The sequence below is a fragment of the Cervus elaphus genome, chromosome 6, assembly GCF_910594005.1.
Source record: "Cervus elaphus chromosome 6, mCerEla1.1, whole genome shotgun sequence".
NCBI classification, from domain to species: domain Eukaryota; kingdom Metazoa; phylum Chordata; class Mammalia; order Artiodactyla; family Cervidae; genus Cervus; species Cervus elaphus.
Window position 1 is genome coordinate 13,811,388 of NC_057820.1, and position 20,085 is coordinate 13,831,472.

A 20,085-nucleotide genomic window follows, 5' to 3' on the forward strand; every position below is an offset into this window, starting at 1 on the left:
AAGATGGTATCATAGTCTCATCTCCCCAGGGAGCTAGGCTTAAAAAAAAAAAAAATTGGCTCCAGCAGCGGTTCTCAACCTTGGCTGAAAATTCCTGACACTCAGGCCCTGCTCCGTCCCAGTGACTCAGCATCTTGGAGTGGGGTGCAGGTCTCAGTGGTTCTTTAAGGTCCTCAGGTGATTCCAACGTGCAGCCAAAGCTGCAGCTGCTGGCTTCAGGCCTTGCCTGTTCCAGGTGTGGCCTCCAGGTCCGGAGCACTGGCACAGCCAGGGAGCTTGTTAGAAATGCAAGATTTCAGGCCCAACCCAGAGCTGCTGAATCGGAAACGTGGGGGTGAGTTCAGCCACTCCTTCAGGTGCCGCTGATGCTAGTTCAAGGGGGAGAAGCTCTTGTAACTCAAAGTGGGTCCACAGGCCAGTAGCGTCAGCATCCCCGGGATCTCCTGAGAGATACAGGGTCTCAGCCCCCCATCCCCAGACCCACTGACTCAGAACCTGCATTTTAACTAGATGCCCAGGTGAGTCAAGCACACAGTAAAGACAGGATCTGCTCTTCTTCCCCTTTTTGGATTAGCTCTTATCTCACCAGGAAGGAGGCCACGGTCCTGATGCTCTGGTGCACGCAGGCCACTCGAAGGATTAAGGCCAGAGACACGTGAGCCTGGGTTATACACTCACTGACTGACTCAGCCACTGAGAGCAGGACCGCGCTTCTCAAACTTTAATGTGCTTGAGGACAACAGACTCCCTGAATGTCCCTTAGCTGGCCCATCCCCAGTAATGCTGATCAAATGGGTTGGGCCCATGAGTCAGCATTTCCACAGGCGATGTCATGCCGGAGGTCGCAGGATCACACTTGACTAACCCTGATTTAGTGTCAGCTCTGAAGCCAATCTATCAGGGTTCGAATCCAACTTTCGCATGCACTAACCATGCAGCCCTGTGTCTCGCCTGGCAGAGGAGCCTAGTGGTGACTCCAACCTCATTACTTGTCACGAAGAGGCAGCAGATTGACAACCAAAGTGCTTACATGAGTGCTGAGTACAAGTGGACCCATAATTTTAAGTTTTACTACACACACAGGGATTCCCTGGTAGCTCAGGTGGTGAAGAATCTGCCTGCAATGTGGGAGACCTGGGTTCGATTCCTGGGTCAGGAAGATCCCCTGGAGAGGGGAACAGCTACCCACTTCAATATTCTGGCCAGGAGAATTTCAAGGACCATCTAATCCATGGGGTCACAAAGAGTCAGACATGACTCAGCGACTTTCACTCTCACACTACCACCAAAACCACTGCCACCACCAACCCTACCATCAGCAACTCCCACCGCCAACCCCGCTACGACATCACCCTCACCACCACCACCATCCTCACAAACACCATCATCACCATCACCACCCTCATCATTCCCACCACCAGCACAATACTACCATCACCTGCAACACCACCACATCTCTCCCCACCGCCATCACTACCACCACGCGTAAATCCTGTGCAGCTCCAGCCCTGGCCTGGGCTTCTTCCTCACCCCAAAGGCCCCGAGGGGGCCAGCCTGTACTGGGCCTGGGGGACGAGAGAGGACCCAGCCCCGGCCTCACCCGTGGTCACTCACGACCCATCCCACCAGCCTGGCCCACACAGGGCATTAGTGTGAGGACAGCCAGCCAGGGCACGGGAGCCTCAGGGTGGCAGTGGCCATGTTCCCCAAAGTGACTTTCTATCCCAGATGCCCAGGGCCCTGGGACTCTCTTCCCTGGGGCTAGAAGGAATGTTTGAAGGAGGAGGCATCTCTTACCTTATCAGTAACCAGTACCCATCACCACAACCACCCTCACACCACCACCACCAATACCGCCACATCACCAGTATCATCACCATCACCACTCTCCCCACAACCCCACCACTCTATCAGCATCATTTCCACCATCACTCCCACCAAATCATCATTATCACCAACACCCATCACCACAACCACCCTCACATCACCACCACCACCGATACCACCACCATCACCAGTATCATCACCATCACCACTGCCAGCACCAAAGCCGCTTTCACTGCCACCTCCATCATCAGCATGACCACAATGACCACCAGCACCATCACCCGTACCACCACCACCCTTATTACCACGACACCATCACCATCACCACCCTCCCCAACACCCTCCCAGCATCACCATCACTACCACCACCACTGGGTATTCACAATACAGTCCCCGTCATCAAAGATTGTCAGCCTAGGTGAACAGGCAGACAGGAAACTGAGAGAGAGAGAGAGAGAGAGAATATAGAACCTACTGTCATGCAGACCAGCGGTCCCCAACCATTTTGGCACCAGGGAGTGGTTACATGGAAGGAAATTTTTCCACGGACCTGGTAGGGGGATGGTTTGGGGTGATCCAAGCACATTACATTTACTGTGCACTTTATTTCTAATATTATTACATCAGTTCATCCTTGGATCATCAGGTGTTGGATCCTGGAGATTGGGGACCCCTGGTTGGTTAGACCAACTCAATTCAGTTCAGCATTTGTTCAGAGACAAATGCCAAGGAAATGAATGCAAAATAGTGACGGGTGTAGGAAGACGGAAAAGGAATCTTTACATGTCCTGCATGTTGGTGATTCAACCTCAGAAACCACCTAGGCCAGGTGAGATTAGGGCTGTGCTTCTTTCATTTCCAAATGTCAACTCCCGGTACAGGGCCTGGCCAAGGATTCAGGAATGAATCCACAGACTTGACTTTTCAAAGTCACTTTCCTACTCAGTTTATGCTTCCATAATAGGGAAAATGCTAATTTTGAAGTTGCTGAAGTGTATATTCTTACAGAGCTATGAAGATATCTAAAAGTTAAGCATTACTAATATTCATCATTAATAACTGAAACTAACAGAGAAGATGAATTTCTCACTTCTCCACAGGCTCCCCCACTGATGCTGACCACTCTTCCCAGGACACACCAGGCCACTAGAGAATTCTCAGCCCACTCTCTTCCAGTAATGCAAATCCTCTGAAATCTCAGTCCAGTGTTCTAACATCTATAGTCCTGCCTTCAGGCGAGCTGAGGCCCCTCCGGCCTGAACCGGCGGGAGAGCTCAGGACAGCTGCCCAGAGCAAGGGATGTTCCTGTCTACGCTCCCCAGCACACTGGCTGAGACACCAGCCCCTCAGCTTTACATCCTGCTGATCTTTCAACTTCCTCCAGCTGGCAGTGCCCTGGTCCCTTGGCACCAACTGGGCGATCTGCAGACAAGATTAATAAATCCCAGCTGCAGAAAGCAGTCCCTCCTCTAATGAGGACCGAGCCGGGACCAGGCAAGATAATGAGACCCAGGCCAGGCCCACGTCTAAACCCTGTGCTGCTCCAGCCTTAGCCTGGGCTTCTTCCTCACGCCCAAGACCCCCAGCGGGCCAGCCTGTACCGGACCTGGGGGAAAGGAGAGAACCCAGCCCCAGTCACCCTTGGTCACTCATGACCCATCCCACCAGCCGGGCCCACACAGGGCATTAGTGTTAGGACAGCCAGCCAGGGCATGGGAGTCTCAGGGCGGCAGTGGCCATTGTCCCCAAAGTGACTTCCTGTCCCAGATGCCCAGGGCCTCAGAACTCTCTTCCTCAGGGCCAGAAGGAATGTTTGAAGGAGGAGGCGTCTCTTACCTGCAAGGCTCTGCTCAGGCAGCATCCTTGCCCAGGATGTCGGCCCTGCCTATCTCTTCACTCCACAAACACTGACTGTACATCTCCTGGGCTCCCGGCTTGAGCACAGACGATGAAATGGAAACAGCTGCTGCCCTTGCATTACCCACGATTTGGCAGGGGCGGTGGCTTATAATCAGATGACTGCAATGAAGTAAGGTCAGTGCTCAGAGCCTGGAGGGCTTCTTGGAGAAGGAAGCCCTTAAGTCAGGTCTTCACGGAGAGGTAGGGATCCCAGGTTATCAAAGGATAAAAAAAACAACAAAAAACAAAGACACCAAGCCCTACTAGATGTGTGTGTGAATTTCTATGTGTTCCCATAAGCACAGGGGAAAGTTCTGGGGTTCCACCTACCACGGGTTACCCCACATGAGATGGAGAGAATTTATTTATTTCTTTATTCTCCTCTTTGTTTGAATAGTTACAATAAAAATATGACTTTGGTAATTTTAGAAGTCAACACAATAAACATATAAAGGCAGAAGAGAAATGAAAAATTTAAGGAAAGTTGACCCAAAAGGAAAGATTCTGAAAATGAAATGATTTCTCTAAAGGTAGAATGAATTTTGTCAAAAGTCTGTGTCTCTAATTCAAGACTGGTCCCCAAGAGGCTGATCAGAATGGAACTGTGGAGTGAGTAGTTCTCTCCACCTGGAGGTGATGGAGATGCCGAAGAGGCCGGAGACCAAAGGGTGGATGGTGAACATAGCCGAGCCTCCAAGCCTCTCCCGCTAGGAGTACAAATTGAAAAGTACAAACTTTTCAATTTGCAAAGTTTCAAAACTGCAGAAAAGTCCCAAGAATAGTATAGTGAACTCTTCACATCTTCCCTAGACTCACCAATTGTTCATAGTTTCCCTCTGCTACTTTATCTATAAAGATGTTTCTATACATAAAAGTCTATTTTTATGAACCACTTGAAAATAAATTGCAGACACCACGAAAGCTCACCCTCAGTGCTATGGCTTTCATCTCTTAACATCAAAGACATGATGTGATCACAACACAATTACCAAAACCCGGATATTTTATCACTAATACGTTTCCCACTCCAATGTATGACACCAATTGCTGCAGTGATGTCCTACTTAGCAAAATAATTCTTTTTCTTGACCCAGCACTTTAATTAAAGAGCAGTTGTATTCAGGATGAGGTCGTGTCTCTGTCAGAGGTACTCCAAACCACAAACTTCCCTAAATAATCAAGTGGAAAAGCAAAACATAAAGACAATTAAGAATAATAAGCCTCAATAGAATAATCTTTGACAAGTAGTAGGACAGGGTAGCTGGAAAGGCACCGTGATCGAGGATGATGAACCCTCAGGTGATACCAGCCCTGGTCTTCAGCTCTATGTCTAAGAAACCACATACCTGCAGGCATGACAGTGGGGTCCTTCTGTCCTTGGGAGCTGGCAGCCTGGGTCAGGTGGGCCACAGTACAGAAAAGCAGGGGATCTGGGCTCCCACCTCTCAACTGCTGAGTCTACCTGGAGAAGTCTCACAGACACTGTGGGCCTCAGTTTCCCCATCTGTAGGGATGGATTCTGGCCACTTCCTCACCCTCTGCCCCCTCATTCACGGCCACCCTGAGCCCTGCTGAGTTCTGATCTAGGGTCCCTGATCTGGGTGTCCACCACTACGTTTTTGAGAATCTGAAACAGTAAAATATATTCACAGACTATCGTTGACGCCTCACTGCCCTCGGGGTGAAAACCAAACTCCTTGGCTTGGATAAAGCCCTTCCTCATCTGTCCCCTCCTCCTTCCCCTGAATCCCCTGAGACTCTCCTCACCAGTATCCCAACCAATGTCAGAAAGCAGCAGCCCTAACCAGCAGTGGTGTTTTCTCCAGAGGACTGATTGCTGAGGCCATGGAGGCCCAGAGAGGTTGAGGAACTGGCCCAAGTTCAACAGCTCAGGAGTAACAAAACCGAGGCGCCAAGAAGTAAGCTCCAAACTAGAGCCCTTCTGCCCATGTGAAAAGCAAAAGGTTTCATCGACACAGGTCTCAACCTGCATGCTGCCTCTGGACAATGCTGGAAAAGACACTAAAACAGTGGCTCAGAAGCTGCTGGGAATAAAGGTGAATGCTGATGGCTTTTTTCTTTATGAAATGCTTTCACTACTTCTGTATAGCTTTAAATTTCACAGTGGAAAAATAAAAGTAACTAAAAATCCACAAGCACTAAGTGATGGAGACTCCCACAAGCATCTCACTATCACTACATCACTGACACGCTACGCACAGGAAGCAGGACTGGTGGCCTGATTTCAGCTAGGAGCTCATCCCAGCATAGTCGGCACAGGCAGAATTTCCCACTCAGCTCTGCCCAGGCAGGTGGACGTTAGACCAGGACCCTGCCCAAACTGGAGCATGCCTACCAATCCTGGACTCTCTCTGCACCTGGAAAAGATTTCAGATTTTTTTCTTCCAATTGAAGTAACAGATGCCTCATGTGTGTGTGTGTGCGCTCAGTTGCTCAGTTGTGTCTGACTCTGTGACCCCTTGAACTGTAGCCCCCCAGGCTCCTGTGTCCATGGAATTTTCCAGGCAAGAATATTGCAGTGGGTTGTCATCTCCTACTCCAGGGGATCTTCCCAACCCAGGAATTGAACCCACATCTCTTGTGTCTCCTGTATTGGCAGGTGAATTCTTTATCACTGTGCCACCTCGGAAGCCCCAATAAATGCCTCATGGCTCCCTCTAAAGAGTTTAAGAGATTAACTGTGTATTATTTAATGATTATTTTGAATTCTGTCAAGACCCATTATCCTCTCTGAACCCCAGATTCTTCATCTATATAAGAAATAGGAACACTGGCATCTAAAGGGCTATAAGTGAAACTCCTAATAGCAGAGGATGTGTTCTGCTCAGAAGATAACAGTGAAAGGCAGCATCATTACCACTTCCTGACAATCTACTCAGTGTCAGATACCAGGCACTAAAGGTACATAGAAGAAGGCACAGTGCTACCCTGGAGTGATTAGAGGCCTAATGTTGGGGGGGGGGGAGGGGGGAGGACAATAAATTCCTAAAGGGCTAGTACTTGACCTTTAAGCACAGCAGGAAGCTACTGGAGAGGTTTATGGCCAGGAGGACAAGGTCAGACACCCATGCATTTCTGACTGCTTACTCAGGGTCAACAGGGAGGGCTGCCTGGAGGGGGGGCCCCCAGAGGCAGAGACAGTGTCCTGAGGCTGTGTCTTTACCTGGTAGGGGATGAAGAAGCCTGAGGGGACATCATGGATGTGAATATTTCAAGAGGCAAAACCTTAGGAGTATAGTCCAAGTGAATGAGGACAAAGAATTACTAAAGCTTGAATTGAGCTGTATTTTACATTTTGAAAAGTGAAAAGAAAAGTGAAAGTTGGTCAGATGTGTCTGACCGACCCCATGGACTGTAGCCCACCAGGCACCTCTGTCCATGATTCTCCAGGCAAGAATACTGGAGTGGGTTGCCATTCCCTTCTCCAGCGTATCTTCCTGACCCAGGAATCAAATCTGGGTCTCCAGCATTGCAGGTAGATTCTTTACCATCTGAGCTACCAAGGAAGCCCTGTATTTTACATTTTAATCTAATTTTAAATCTCTTCAAACATTTACCAAGCTCCTTATCACTCCTACCCCAGGGCTACTTTTCTACAGAAATGGGAAGCAGCACAGTTTCCAGAAAACCAAGAGGACTGGGGCAGGGGTAGGGGGTAGGGGGTGATGGGCGGGGGTATGGGGTGGGGAAGTTAGGTGATTCGGTGAGATAACACTTCCCTGTTAACAAATATGGAAATGGAGGTTTTCTGAGTCAAAGAACTGGCCTAAGGCTCCACTGAACATGCAGGAAGACTGGGATCTGAACACAGATCTGTCAGGCCCCAGGGCTTACTCCACAACATCACCCAGTGGGTGAACCTCCTTGTATCACTGATAGCCTGGGTGGCCAGCCAGAGTTAAGAGTCTTTCAAAATGGCGGGCAGGGCACAGTCTTGTTGTCATGAACAGGGACACCCACCTGGACACCCACTGGCATCCTGCAATCAGGAAGGGAGCTCACGAAGGGAGGCTGTGTTGGCAGTCAGACATTAGGCTTCCTCAAGAGAAAACTATTTAGCAAACACTTATGTAGAGAAGGAGTGAGCCCCACACTCGGAAGGGATGCTGAGAAAGGCCATCTGGTCCTACTTCCCCATTGTACTGACAGGTCATGGAGCCCAGAGAGGGTGTGTCTAATGCAAACGTACACAAGGAGGCGGGAACTGAACCCAATCCTCTGCTCTCCTTACCCTGGCCTCATGCTTAACCAAGTAAAGGTGTATAAGCCACATTACTGCCTGCTTCAGGAAGTCCTCCATGGTTGCTAACGCCCCTGCCCCTGAAAACCTGGGCTGCCCTAAAAAAGCCTGGACTTCCCTGTCAGTCCCCAAGTTGAATCCTGGCTCCATTTCTTACAGGCTGTAGGACCGACATCAAATTCTGTAACCTGAGCCAGAGAAAACTGTCTCCGGAGAATGCTCCATGGATTACGAGAATTTAGGCCACCCCTGTAGGGTCTGTTAAGAAAAGCAGCCCCTTTCATGGATGGACCCAGAGAGCAGTCACACAATAACGGCAGCCTTCCCCTGAATATCAATGCCAAGCCCAGTGCTCCCCTCCAATGCCACTACCTACATCAGAGTCACCACCTTATCTTCTCATTGGCCTGGGAAGCACTCGGCTCTGTCCTGACTGAGCGTCTCACACGCTGCAGGTCGTCCCTCTATCCAGGCTCCTCTCCTCTTGGAGCCCCTGCCAAGCCTCCTCAACTCCAAAAGCAAATTTCTGCACTAAAGCACTGAGGTTACCCCTAACACCCCAACTCTGACTCCGGTCTCTCCCACTTCCGGCCAGTCCAACATCACTTCCTGCCACTGACTTTTAAAGTTGAACCTGACTCCTCCCCTTCCGCTTCCTATCAGCTCCCCACCTCCTTGGCCACGCCCACCACCTGCTTCCTGCCCCTGTTACAAAGGAATATTATGATGGGGATATCTTCAACACGGATTTCTCCACTTAAAAAGGAGGGCAGGCTACAAAGTTGGTGCAGTATGAACTCCAGTAAAATATAAAGCTAGCATATGTGTTTAGAGGGCAAAATACATACATACATATATATATAAAGATTAGAGGTACTTTTCAAATACTTTTTGCTTCTTTTTTTTTTTTCAGGAAATGAAATCTTTTTGTGCAGTCCACATTAATCTGCTCTTGGAAGGACCCACTCCCAAACCTCAACCTGTTATAATCCCCTTGCTGAGCCCACCCAGAAAGGTCCAGCATGGGTGGAGAGAAGGCAAGGCTTTCCTTCTTAGGGTCCACCATTCACTAATTCTGACGATTAATGTCTTATGTAACCTCCCACAGCATCTGTTTCTTCCTGCCTTCTCCGAACGATGGTTCAGAGACCCATATAGGAGCATAAAGCATCCATCCAGGGGTTACTCAATAAATATCACAGCTAAGAGGTAGACTGGATGGATCAGGACAGGATGGTCCAGACCAAGTCCAGGGTGGCTGGCTTGGAGACCTCATCCCATCTACCACCACCCGCCTCCTCCACCTTCCAGAAACCCGCAGGTGCCATCAACAGGACAACGCTGCAAAGCCACAAACCCACAGGAAACCAGGCCTCTCGCCCCACACACAGCCATCTCCTCTGCAAAAGGTGACCCTACCCATCCTGCAAGCCAGAGAACAAGAGAAAAGTGGCTGAGGGTGGCCTGGAGTCAGGCTGCATGGGTCTCTTGAGGCCTGACTTCTTTCCTTGAACCCTAAAAGCAGCAGTTAAACCAAGAGCTGCCACATATGTGAGCCTGCTGTATGCCAGGCAGTGTGTTGGGGACACCCATCTCAATCCATCCTCAAAACCTCCTTGTGAAACAAGTAACAGTATGATCCCCATTTGACAGATAAGGAAACTGAAGCTCAAAGAGGTGAAGTCGCCTGCCTAAGGTTCACAGCTTGTAAGTGGCAAAGCCAGGACTGAACCCGGGTGTGTCTGACTCTAAGGCCACTTCTCAGGTGCCCAAAGAATTGTCAGTTTTGTCTTCTATCCCAAGGACCCAGCATGATGCCTGGCATGTTCTTAGACGGCATCTAAGACCATTTTTAGGAATGAAATGCAAGGCGCCTTCCTGCAGATTATGCCATCCCCTCGAAGAACAAAGAATACTGACAGCATATCAAACATCACCAAATTAATAGCAATGCTTATATAAAACAGTAAAACTTTTTCAATCATGAAAAACTTCCAATATCATCAGAAAACCACCTACTTCAGTTCCCTACCAAACACAAACACAATTACTGATAAAATTGCTACTCATATTCAGGACCCACATAACAAAATTCTCATCAACTAGAGGAATGAGAATTATTTAGCAACACTCATGAGAACGTGGTGAAACTTCCTTTAGAATATTCTGTGCATGTGAGATTTTCTCTTTCTTTAGCTTTTCACTGTAAAATCTTACCAGATCCTGAACAAAGAGAGAAACTTTGAGGTGGGAAAGAGCAATGGGAACCAATAACTGTGCTGCAAGGGAAATAAAGCATCATGGCAGCACCAACGCTCCTCTTCCATCAAATAGAATTTGATACAGTTCCACAAACATGCACCAAGTAGTAGTAATAATAACAGTCGCTGCTTCTGTAGCAATCTCTCTGTACTAGAAACTCTTCCAAACGTTCCAAATTCTCTATAATTCCACAGCCCCATGACATGGGTATTATTATTAGTGCCCCGTTTTAGTGTTCAGGCAGAAGAGACAGAAGTACTTTGACTGGGTGACATAGCTAGCAAGTAGGTGTGGGAGGTTGTACCCAGGTAGTCTGGGTCCACGTCCACATTTGCACCTGCTCTGCTATGAAGCTTTCAGGTGTCAGATATTGTGCTAGATTGTGAAGACAGAGTCACAGGCAGCCCATGCATTGCCTCATCCACAAAAAGTCAAAGAAACTATGTTTACAATACTAAAGAAGCCAGAGCTATTCTGCATACCTGGGGATAGATGGCTGCCACTCCTTAGGCAGCAAGAAGGCATCAGGTTTTTACGTACATAATCCTGGTTCTCACGAGGTCCTGGAGAAGCACAGGTTATTTTCCTCATTTAATAGGGACACAGTTTCAGCTGAAAGCAAGTAAAGGACTTGCTCAAACCCCCACCTGAATACAAAGCATTTGCTCTTTCTGCTGCTACTTGCTGACTCTTCACAAACTCCCTACACCATTTTGGAATCTCCCCTTTATTAATGTGCAAGGGCCCCTTAACAAGTCCCAGAAAAGGCCCCAGCCATCAGGCCATTTCTCTCTCACCTCTCTTGAAATGAATCACATAATCACACCGCTGAGAACAAGCAGGGTGACTGGTGACCTCCAAGCTAAGAGCAGCTTCTTTTGTGGTTTCCACATCCTTTGTACACCAGCCACTGAATGGGGCTCGATATGCCTAGGGCACTCCTCACCAGCCAACTACAGAGCACCTGCTGCGTGCGCAGGCTTGGAGGAGGGGTACACAGAGCTCATCCACATCCTGGCTTCTCTCAAGAGAAGGACTCCAGAGCTGCTGCACAGCCGTGAGCTGAAGCAACCAGGGTGAGACCAGGGGTTTGCTACAGGGCTGGGGTGCCTGGACCAAGATGAACGTATGGCCAGATTACTAACTACCAGGTTACTGCCATCACAGGGAAGGAAGATGCTTAAGGATGACGTCATCTGGTGCAGATGTTTGCCCAGTCCCTTAAACGTGATGGCTCAGGACTGTGTGTCCCAGTGGTGGGCCCACCCGCATGAGGAGTTCCAGTTGAGTCAGGGAGGCAGGCGAGGAAACAGAGTGTAGCAAGCCCAGGTGATAACTGAAGACGTGGAGCTGTGGATCCCAGGAGAATGGGAAGAAAGAGACATCTGAAATGGACCCTGGCAGGAGCGAAATGCAGTCATGCAGACGAGGCAGCAGGGGTCTAAGGAAGGTTGAATGGCATTGAGGCAGGAAGAGTGGCAGGAGCGCAAGCTCCATCCATCCATTCATTGATTCATTTGTTTATTCACTCATTCATTCAACATCCCAGTGGCTGTCCATTTTCAGGCTCTGTCCTGGGCACAGAGGCCTCAGACACGAATCCCACCCAGGTCCTGGACTCCCACCAGTGCGGAAGAAAAACTATGAAAGACAATAGGCTCAGAGTTTGGCACAGAAAGTTTGGGACAGAAAGATATGTAGGGCCTAGGGAGTCAAGAAGTACCCGAGGATATGAGCCTGAGCCACCTTTAGAGGGGGCATAAAGGGTGTGCTATGGCAAGGAAACAGATGTACAAAGATAGGAGGAACAAGGGCAAATTCAAAGAAGACAGATTGTTCCATAAGGCAGGGGGCAGTGTTATGGACTGAATGTTTGTGTCCCCCACAAATTCATATGTTGAAACCCTAATCCCCAACATGATGGTATTTGGAGATGAAGCCTTTGAGCTTTAGGCTGACATGACAGGATCAGTGTCCTAATAAGCAGACACACAAGAGAGCTCATTTCCTCTCTCTGTCCACCTCATGAATGCACAGTGAGAAGGCGGCCACCTACAAGTCAGAAGAGAACTCTCACTGGAATCAGCCAGCACCTTGATCAGCCCTAGAATTGTGAGAAATAAACTTCCGTTGTTTAAGCTGCCCAATCAATGGTATTTTTTTCTTACAGCAGCCAGAGCAGATGAAAATAAAGGATGAAAGCAAGAAAATCAAGAGATGAGGCCACAGATGTGTTGACAGGGGGTGTAGGCTTCATCCTAGGACACGGGGAGCCCACTGAACAGAGGGGTGATGCAGCCAGGTGTGTAGTTTTTGAACGACATTGGCCTTTCTTGGTATGATTGCTCATCCTTCCAAACACTCCCAGTAACCCAAGATCCATTGTGAGGAAGAAGTGGGTGGGTTGCACCCTTATATTCTCCTTGGAGAGCACTGGACACTCAAAGTCTGTTCACAGAGACCTGGGAGGTGAGTGTGGTTCTAATGTGGCTCTTTCTCCAGCCTGGCTCAGCTCCATCAATGACAGTCCTGGAGGCTCTTCCTTCCCAGGACATGGTCCTAGGGATGTGAGGACATTTGGAGGCTGAGACAGAACAAACAACCCAATGTGATATACTGAGGAGCAGATGGCAACACAGAGACACAGGTGTCTGCGAAGAGATGGCGGCCGGTATTGATGCTTTTTAACTGGGGTGCTGAAGAAGACGCTTGAGAGTCCCTTGGACTGCAAGGAGATCCAACCAGTCCATCCTAAAGGAAATCAGTCCTGAATATTCACTGGAAGGACTGATGCTGAAGCTGAAACTCCAATACTTTGGCCACCTAATGCGAAGAACTGACTCATTGGAAAAGACCCTGATGCTGGGAAAGATTGAAGGTGGGAGGAGAAGGGGACAACAGAGGATGAGATGGTTGGATGGCATCACCGCCTCAATGGACATGAGTTTGAGCAAACTCTGGGAAACGGTGATGGACAGGGAGGCCTAGCGTGCTGCAGTCCGTGGGGTCACAAAGAATTGGGCAGGACTGAGTGAGTGACTGAACTGAACTGAACTGAGCAACTGAACTACAACAACCACCACCTAACCACCTGTTTAGAGCAGACCATCAGGACTGAGGGGCACCAGGAGATGGTGACCAGGCCTGGGTTTCAAACCACATTCCATGCAGCCCTGGTGCTCCCTGCAGGTACTTCGGGATGTCAAAGATCAGGGTGCTGGAGCAACAATGTTTGATTCTATTTTTTTAGGTGCAGTAATTTTAAGCTACAGACAAGAGCACACAAACTCAAATGAGATGCACGCCAAAAGACTCCACCGCATGGACCTGAGCTACTTGGTAAACACTCAGCTTTGTGTACCTCTTAGGGTTGAGACTCTCCTGTCGTGTCCAGGAAAATGGATCCCCAAACGGCAAGACGAGTTGTTGACAAAAACGCTACCATTAGCAAATGTGGTGGGTAAAAGATTCTCAAACCAGAGTAGTTTCACACCCACAATAAAGCCCAAGTAATACTCCAAACTTAATTTTGAAAGTTATATTCATCAGACCAACCTCACTGTTCTCACGGGCTGACTCATAACTTGAAACGCTGTTAAGTTTAAAGTCATAAAATAAATGTGATGGTAAATTAGTGCCTCCCTGTTTGGGGTATTGGGGGAGGACATTAGCTGTTAAAACAATTAAAAAAGAAAAAAACCATTTCATTATTATAGATGGGGAAGCAGACCCAGACAGAGGAAAGGGTATTGTGTCATTCTATGATTATCTTTGACTATCACTCCTGCTCAGTGGGCTTCAGGAGGGCAGAAAGCAAATGTCCAGCACATAGCAGGCAGAGGAAGGACCCCTGCAAAGCATTACAGGCAGGGGGTGGGCAGAACTCAAACCCAAGCCTTGTGACTTCTGGCTCAGGCTTGGTTTTACACTCCACTGCCTTCACTCCTTTGCTAGAAATGATGAAGCAGCCCACGCCCACCACCCTGAGAGACAGAGCATAGTGTAACAGGGCCAGGCGGCCCTCCTTCTCCTGCAGGAAGCCACGGACAGCTGACACACCCTTCACTCTGAGCACCAATTTGAAATGTGTACTGTTTGGTGGTTTGTTGTTATTCAGTCGCGAAGTCACGTCTGAACACAGCAGCACACCAGGCTTCCCTGTCCTTCACTATCTCTCAGAGTTTTCTCAAACTCATGTGCATTGAGTCTGTGATGCCATCCAACCATCTCATCCTGTTGCCCCCTTCTCCTCCTGCCATCAGTGTTTCTCAGTATCAGGGTCTTTTCCAATGAGTCAGCTTTTCACATCAGGTAGTCAAAGTACTGGAACTTCAGCTTCAGCATCAGTCCTTCCAATGAGTATTCAGGGTTGATTTCCTTTAGGATAGCTTCCCTAGTAGCTCAGTTAGTAAAGAACCCGCCTGAAATGCAGGAGACCTCAGTTTGATTCCTGGGTTGGGAAGATCCCCTGGAGAAGGGATAAGCTACCCACTCCAGTATTCTTGGGTTTCCCTTATAGCTAAGTTGGTAAAGAATCCGCCTGCAATATGGGAGACCTGGCTGCGATCCCTGGGTTAGGAAGATCCCCTGGAGAAGGGAAAGGCTACCCACTCCAGTATTCTGGCCTGGATAATTCTATGGACTGTAGAGTCCATGGGGTCGCAAAGAGTCAGACATGACTGAACGACTTTCATTTCATTTCATTTCCTTTAGGATTGACTGGCTTGATCTCCTTGCAGTCCAAGGGACTCTCAAGAGTCTTCTCCAGCACCACAGTTCAAAAGCATCAGTTCTTCAGCACTCAGCCTTTTTTATGGCCCAACTCTCAAATCTGTACATGTTTGGGTGGAGAACTATCCTTTACACTCTATGAATCAAGGTCCCCTGCTGCTGCTGCTGCTGCTGCTAAGTCACTTCAGTCGTGTCCAACTCTATGTGACCCCATAGACGGCAGCCCACCAGGCTCCGTCGTCCCTGGGATTCTCCAGGCAAGAACAATGGAGTGGGTTGCCATTTCCTTCTCCAATGCATGAAAGTGAAAAGTGAAAGCGAAGTCACTCAGTCGTGTCCGACTTTTCGCGACCCCATGGACTGCAGCCCACCAGGCTCCTCCATCCATGGGATATTACAGGCCAGAGTACTGGAGGGGGGTGCCATTGCCTTCTCCGCAAGGTCCCCTAGTCTCACCTAAAAGATTCAGCAAGATGATATATGTGATTCATCCTTATTGGAGGGAATCAACAGTTGTCAACTATTTTAGAAAAAACCAGATTGTGTAACTATAAGAGAAGTGGAGGACCAGTCCTGCCTACTCTGATTCTCAAACTGGAGGGAGGAGGGTATCAGAATTCTCCAGACAAATTTAGTTAAAAGCCAGACTTCTGATTTTTAACACAGTGTTTCTGATCCAGCAGTCCAGGGTGAGGCTTGAGACAGGGCATTTCTGAAATGTTCCCAAGCAATGATGCTACTGCTGGTCCAGGACGCTACTTGAAGAACCACTGCTGTAACCTATTCATTACAAAGTCTCCTTGGTGTGGCTCATTAAGGCAGGTGGCCCTGTAAACCTGGACAGGTAGGTCCTCCTAAGACAGGGAGGGTGGAGAAGGCAGAGGACGAGGCATTCCAGGAAGTGAGCAGCGTGAGCAAACACACAGCAGCTGGAAACAGTGGGTAAGGAAGTCAGTAGTTCACTGCGGTCCAAGGGGTGACGAGGAGCACTGGAGGATGAGGAGGGAGGAAAAAGTGGGGGCTGGAGATGACAGGCTGACAAGGGTGAAAGAGCATCAGCTATGGACCAGGCCCTGTGTTTGCTGCTATTGATTTCTAATTTCATTGCACTGTGGTCAGGGAACACCCTCTGTATTATATCTGTCCTTTAAAGTTTATTGAGTTATTTGACAGCAAAGCATATGGTCTATCCTGGAGGCTGATCCACGGGCACTTGAGAAGTATATTCTTGGTGAAGAAGTGGAGAAAACGGAAACCTGTGCACTCTTGGTGGGAATGTAAACTGGTATAGCCACTATGGACAACAGTATGGAGGTTCCTCAAAAAATTAAAAATAGAACTATCACATTTTCTGCACCATTCTCTGCTTCTGGATATTCATCCAGAGAAAATGAAAAGACTAACTTGAAAAGATATATGCACCTCTATGTTCACTGAAGCATTATTTATAATGCCCAAGAAATTGAAAAATCCTAAGTACCCACTAGGTTGTCCACTAGGGTTTCCCTGGTGGCGCAGATGGTAAAGAATCTGCCTGCAATGTGGAAGACCTGGGTTTGATCCCTGGGTCAGGAAGATCCCCTGGACAAGGGAAAGACTACCCCCTCCAGTATTCTTGCCTGGAGAATCTCATGGACAAAGGAGGCTGGCAGGCTATAGTCCATGGGGTCGCAAAGACTTGGACACGACTGAACGACTTTGACTTCCAAGTGTCCATTAGTGGATGAATGGATAAAGACAATGTAAAATAGATAGATATAAAATGGAGTGTTATTCAGTCAAAAAAGAATGAAAGCTTGCCACTTGTGAAACCTGGATGGACCTCGAAGGTATTATGCTAAGTGAAATGAGTCAGACAGAGAAAGAAAAATACTGCATGACCTTGCTTATATGTGGAATCTTAAAACAACAACAAACTCAAATTCACAGACACAGAGAACAGATTGGTGGTTGCCAGAGGTTGGGGGGGTGGGTAGCAGAGTGGGCAAAATGGGTTAAGGAGGTCACCAAGCACAAACTTCCAGTTGTAAAATGTAAAAGTCATGGGGATGTAATATACAGCATGGTGACTATAGTTAATAAGGCTGTTTTGTATATTTGAAACATGCTAACTATAGTTTGTAATATTGTGTTGCATATTTGAAATTTGCTAAGACAGTATATCTTAAAAGTTCTCATCACAAGAAAAAAAATTTTTGGAATTATATATAGTGACAGATGTTCACTAGACATTGCTGTTATCATTTATCATTTCACAGTGTATACAGATATCAAATCAGTATGTTATATACCTGAAACTGATATATTTTGCCTCAATTATACCTCAGTTAAAAATGTTATTTACATATATATATGTATATATATATATATATGTATATATATACATATACACACACATGGAAATCACCCTGGTGGCTCAGATGGTAAAGAATCCACCTGCAATTTCTGGATTGATGAGTTCGATCCCTTGGTTGGGCAGATTCCCTGTAGGAGGGCATGGCAACCCACTCCAGTATTCTTGCTGGGAAAATCCCACAGAGAGGAGCCTGGTGGGCTACAGTCCATAGGGTCACAAACAGTCGGACACAACTGAACGACTGGGCACAACACATACATACACACACATACTCTGATGCTGTTGGTGGAGTATTCTATTGCTATGTGTTAAGTCTGATTGGTTTATAGCGTGGATCAAGTTTTCTATTTCCTTACTGATCTTCTGTCTAGTTGTTCTATCCATTATTGAAAGTATCCAACTTTCAATAATTTGAAAGTATATTTTTGAATAGTATTTGAAGTATTTTGAATAGTATTTTTCAAATAGTATTTGAAGTATCCAACTATTACTGTTGAATTATCTATTTCTCCCTTCTTTTTGATTAGTATTTGCTCCATATATCTGGGTGTTCTGTTGTTAGGAGCGTATGTGTTTATAATTGTTATATCTTCTTGTTGAATTTACCCTTTTATCATTATAAAATCTAATTAAATGTAATTATAAAATATCCCTCCTTATCTCTGCTTTTTTATTTTAAATCTATCTGGTATGATAGCAGTGGGTAGGACATGGCAACCTAATCCAGTATTCTTGCCTGGAGAATCCCCATGAACAGAGGAGCCTGGTGGGCAACAGTCCATGGGGTTGCAAAGAGTTGGACATGACTGAGTGACTAAGCATACACATTATATCAGTATAGTCACTGTTACTTTCATATCTTTGAATGATGTATCTTTTTTCATACTTTTACTTCCAATCTATTTGTATATCTGAGTCTGAAGAGGTATATCATCTGTAGACAGCATAAAGTTAAGTCATTTTTAATACAGTCTAACAATCTCTGCCTTTTGATTGGTTTGTTGAATCCATTCACGTTTAATGTTATTAATATTATTGATATAGTTGAGTTTACATCCTCCACATTACTTTTTGTTTTCTGTATGTCCCATGTCATTTTAGTTCCTCTATTCCTCCTTTACTATGCTATTCTGCATTAGATGAATCAGACCAATGTCACAGCAAGAACTTCAAAGAGCTAACTCTTTTTAATTCAGATACAAAATTACCTCTCCAACAATTTTTAGGTTCTTAAACGGTTCACTTTCTAATCAATCCTGATTTTTCGCTCTGGTTCCAGTAAACAGGAGCAAATCAATTATTCACCCAATAGTCATGGAACACCAACTACAATAATGTCCATTACCAGCTTCCTGGGGTGGAGAATTTGAGGCTACAATTTGACCTTCCCACACAGAGGAGAGATAGAGCCTTTCACAACATTTTGAGGATCACGTTCATGACATGTGATGATGAGAAGTATCAAAACAGTTCAGTGCTTCAGACCAAGGTGGAAAAGGAAGGTTCCATGGGTATTTTCAAGTGTTATGGCATTGTTTTCACAGACACCTGGCACAGATGCTAACAAAGATCTAATGAGTAAGAGACTTTTCTATAGCTGCTACAATGAACAGGTAAGACACTACAAAATGATCAGCGTACATGTCTGCCTGGGAGTGTTATCAACCCTCCCCACCAATCTCCTTGTCGCTTGACCTCTTAGTTTACCTACAAAGCCCTCTGTTCCAGAAAGCAGAACTACAATCCAGGAGTTTGTGAATAATGAAGTCCAAAATTTACAATTCATGTTGTAAACACCTGAGGTCTGGGGCACCCAGAACTCCTCCCTCATTTTCTAGCACGGGGCACGCCCGATTTCCGATATCCTCTCCAGCTACAGGACTTGCTCACTTATTTTTGGTATGAAGTGTCTTGCATCCATCTTTCTAGTGGTAAAGAACCCACTTGCCAGTGCAGAAAACATAATGACATGTGAGTTCCATCCCTGGGTCAGGAAGATCCCCTTGAGGAGGGCACGGCAACCCACTCTAGTATTCTTGCCTGGAGAATCCCATGGACAGCTATAGTCCATAGGGTCACTAAGAGTCGGGATACAACTGAATGGACTTAGCATCTATGCACGAACATCTTGCAGGCGCCTTTAGCCATGTCTATAGAAAACTCAGGGGATCTGTAATGCTCAAGCCCTTATAAACTGGACTCGTCCTGGGTATCTGGAAAATTTCCAGGGAGAGACAGATCATGTAAGTAAAACACCCATTTGCCCAATAGTTTAAACAGATTAGGCAGAATCCGGGGGGCATCCGGGCCTTTGTTCAAAATAAGGTGTCTGGTGGGCAAAAGAACCTCTTCTGGCCCTGATCCTGAAAGGCTCCAAGACTTGCCACAGAAACTCAATTGCTTCCAGGCTTAATGAGCCCACTTGCCCAGCTGCCCTGGCCCACGAAGCAGCCCTGCCAATTTCCAAAGAGAGATGTGCCTTCCAGAGCATGTTCTGAGGTGCAGCTTTGGAGAAATGGAAAAATCAGATCACTTTAACAAGAAGTATGACCTGTGAACACAAGAACATGGTTTGGATTCTGAAGAACAGCTTTCCAACTTTTTTTTTTCCTGCTCTAAAATAAAAGCAGGCTGCACTGTAAGGCAGTGAAACCCCCCTGTGCAGAAAGAAAACTTTATTACGTTACATAGAAGCTTTGCTCGAGAAGAAAATGGCAACCCATTCCAGCATTCCTGTCTGGGAATTCCC

At 47.0% G+C, this 20,085-nt stretch overlaps 1 protein-coding gene across 5 annotated transcripts in view; it reads right to left on the minus strand.

Annotated features, from left to right (window-relative positions):
• JAKMIP1 (janus kinase and microtubule interacting protein 1) overlaps nt 1-20,085 on the minus strand; it is a 154,430-nt gene that overhangs the window by 122,327 nt on the left and 12,018 nt on the right. The window contains exons 1-2 of one of the 5 annotated variants that reach the window (XM_043906220.1): nt 11,047-11,069; nt 10,732-10,812 (exon numbers count right to left, since the gene is read on the minus strand). The exons of 3 other annotated variants lie outside the window; for them this stretch is intronic. The gene's annotated coding sequence lies outside the window, so the exon portion shown is untranslated. Of the gene's footprint in view, nt 1-8,363; nt 8,440-10,731; nt 10,813-11,046; nt 11,070-20,085 lie in introns of those variants that run through there. One more of the 5 variants, XM_043906222.1, reaches the window with a different exon arrangement.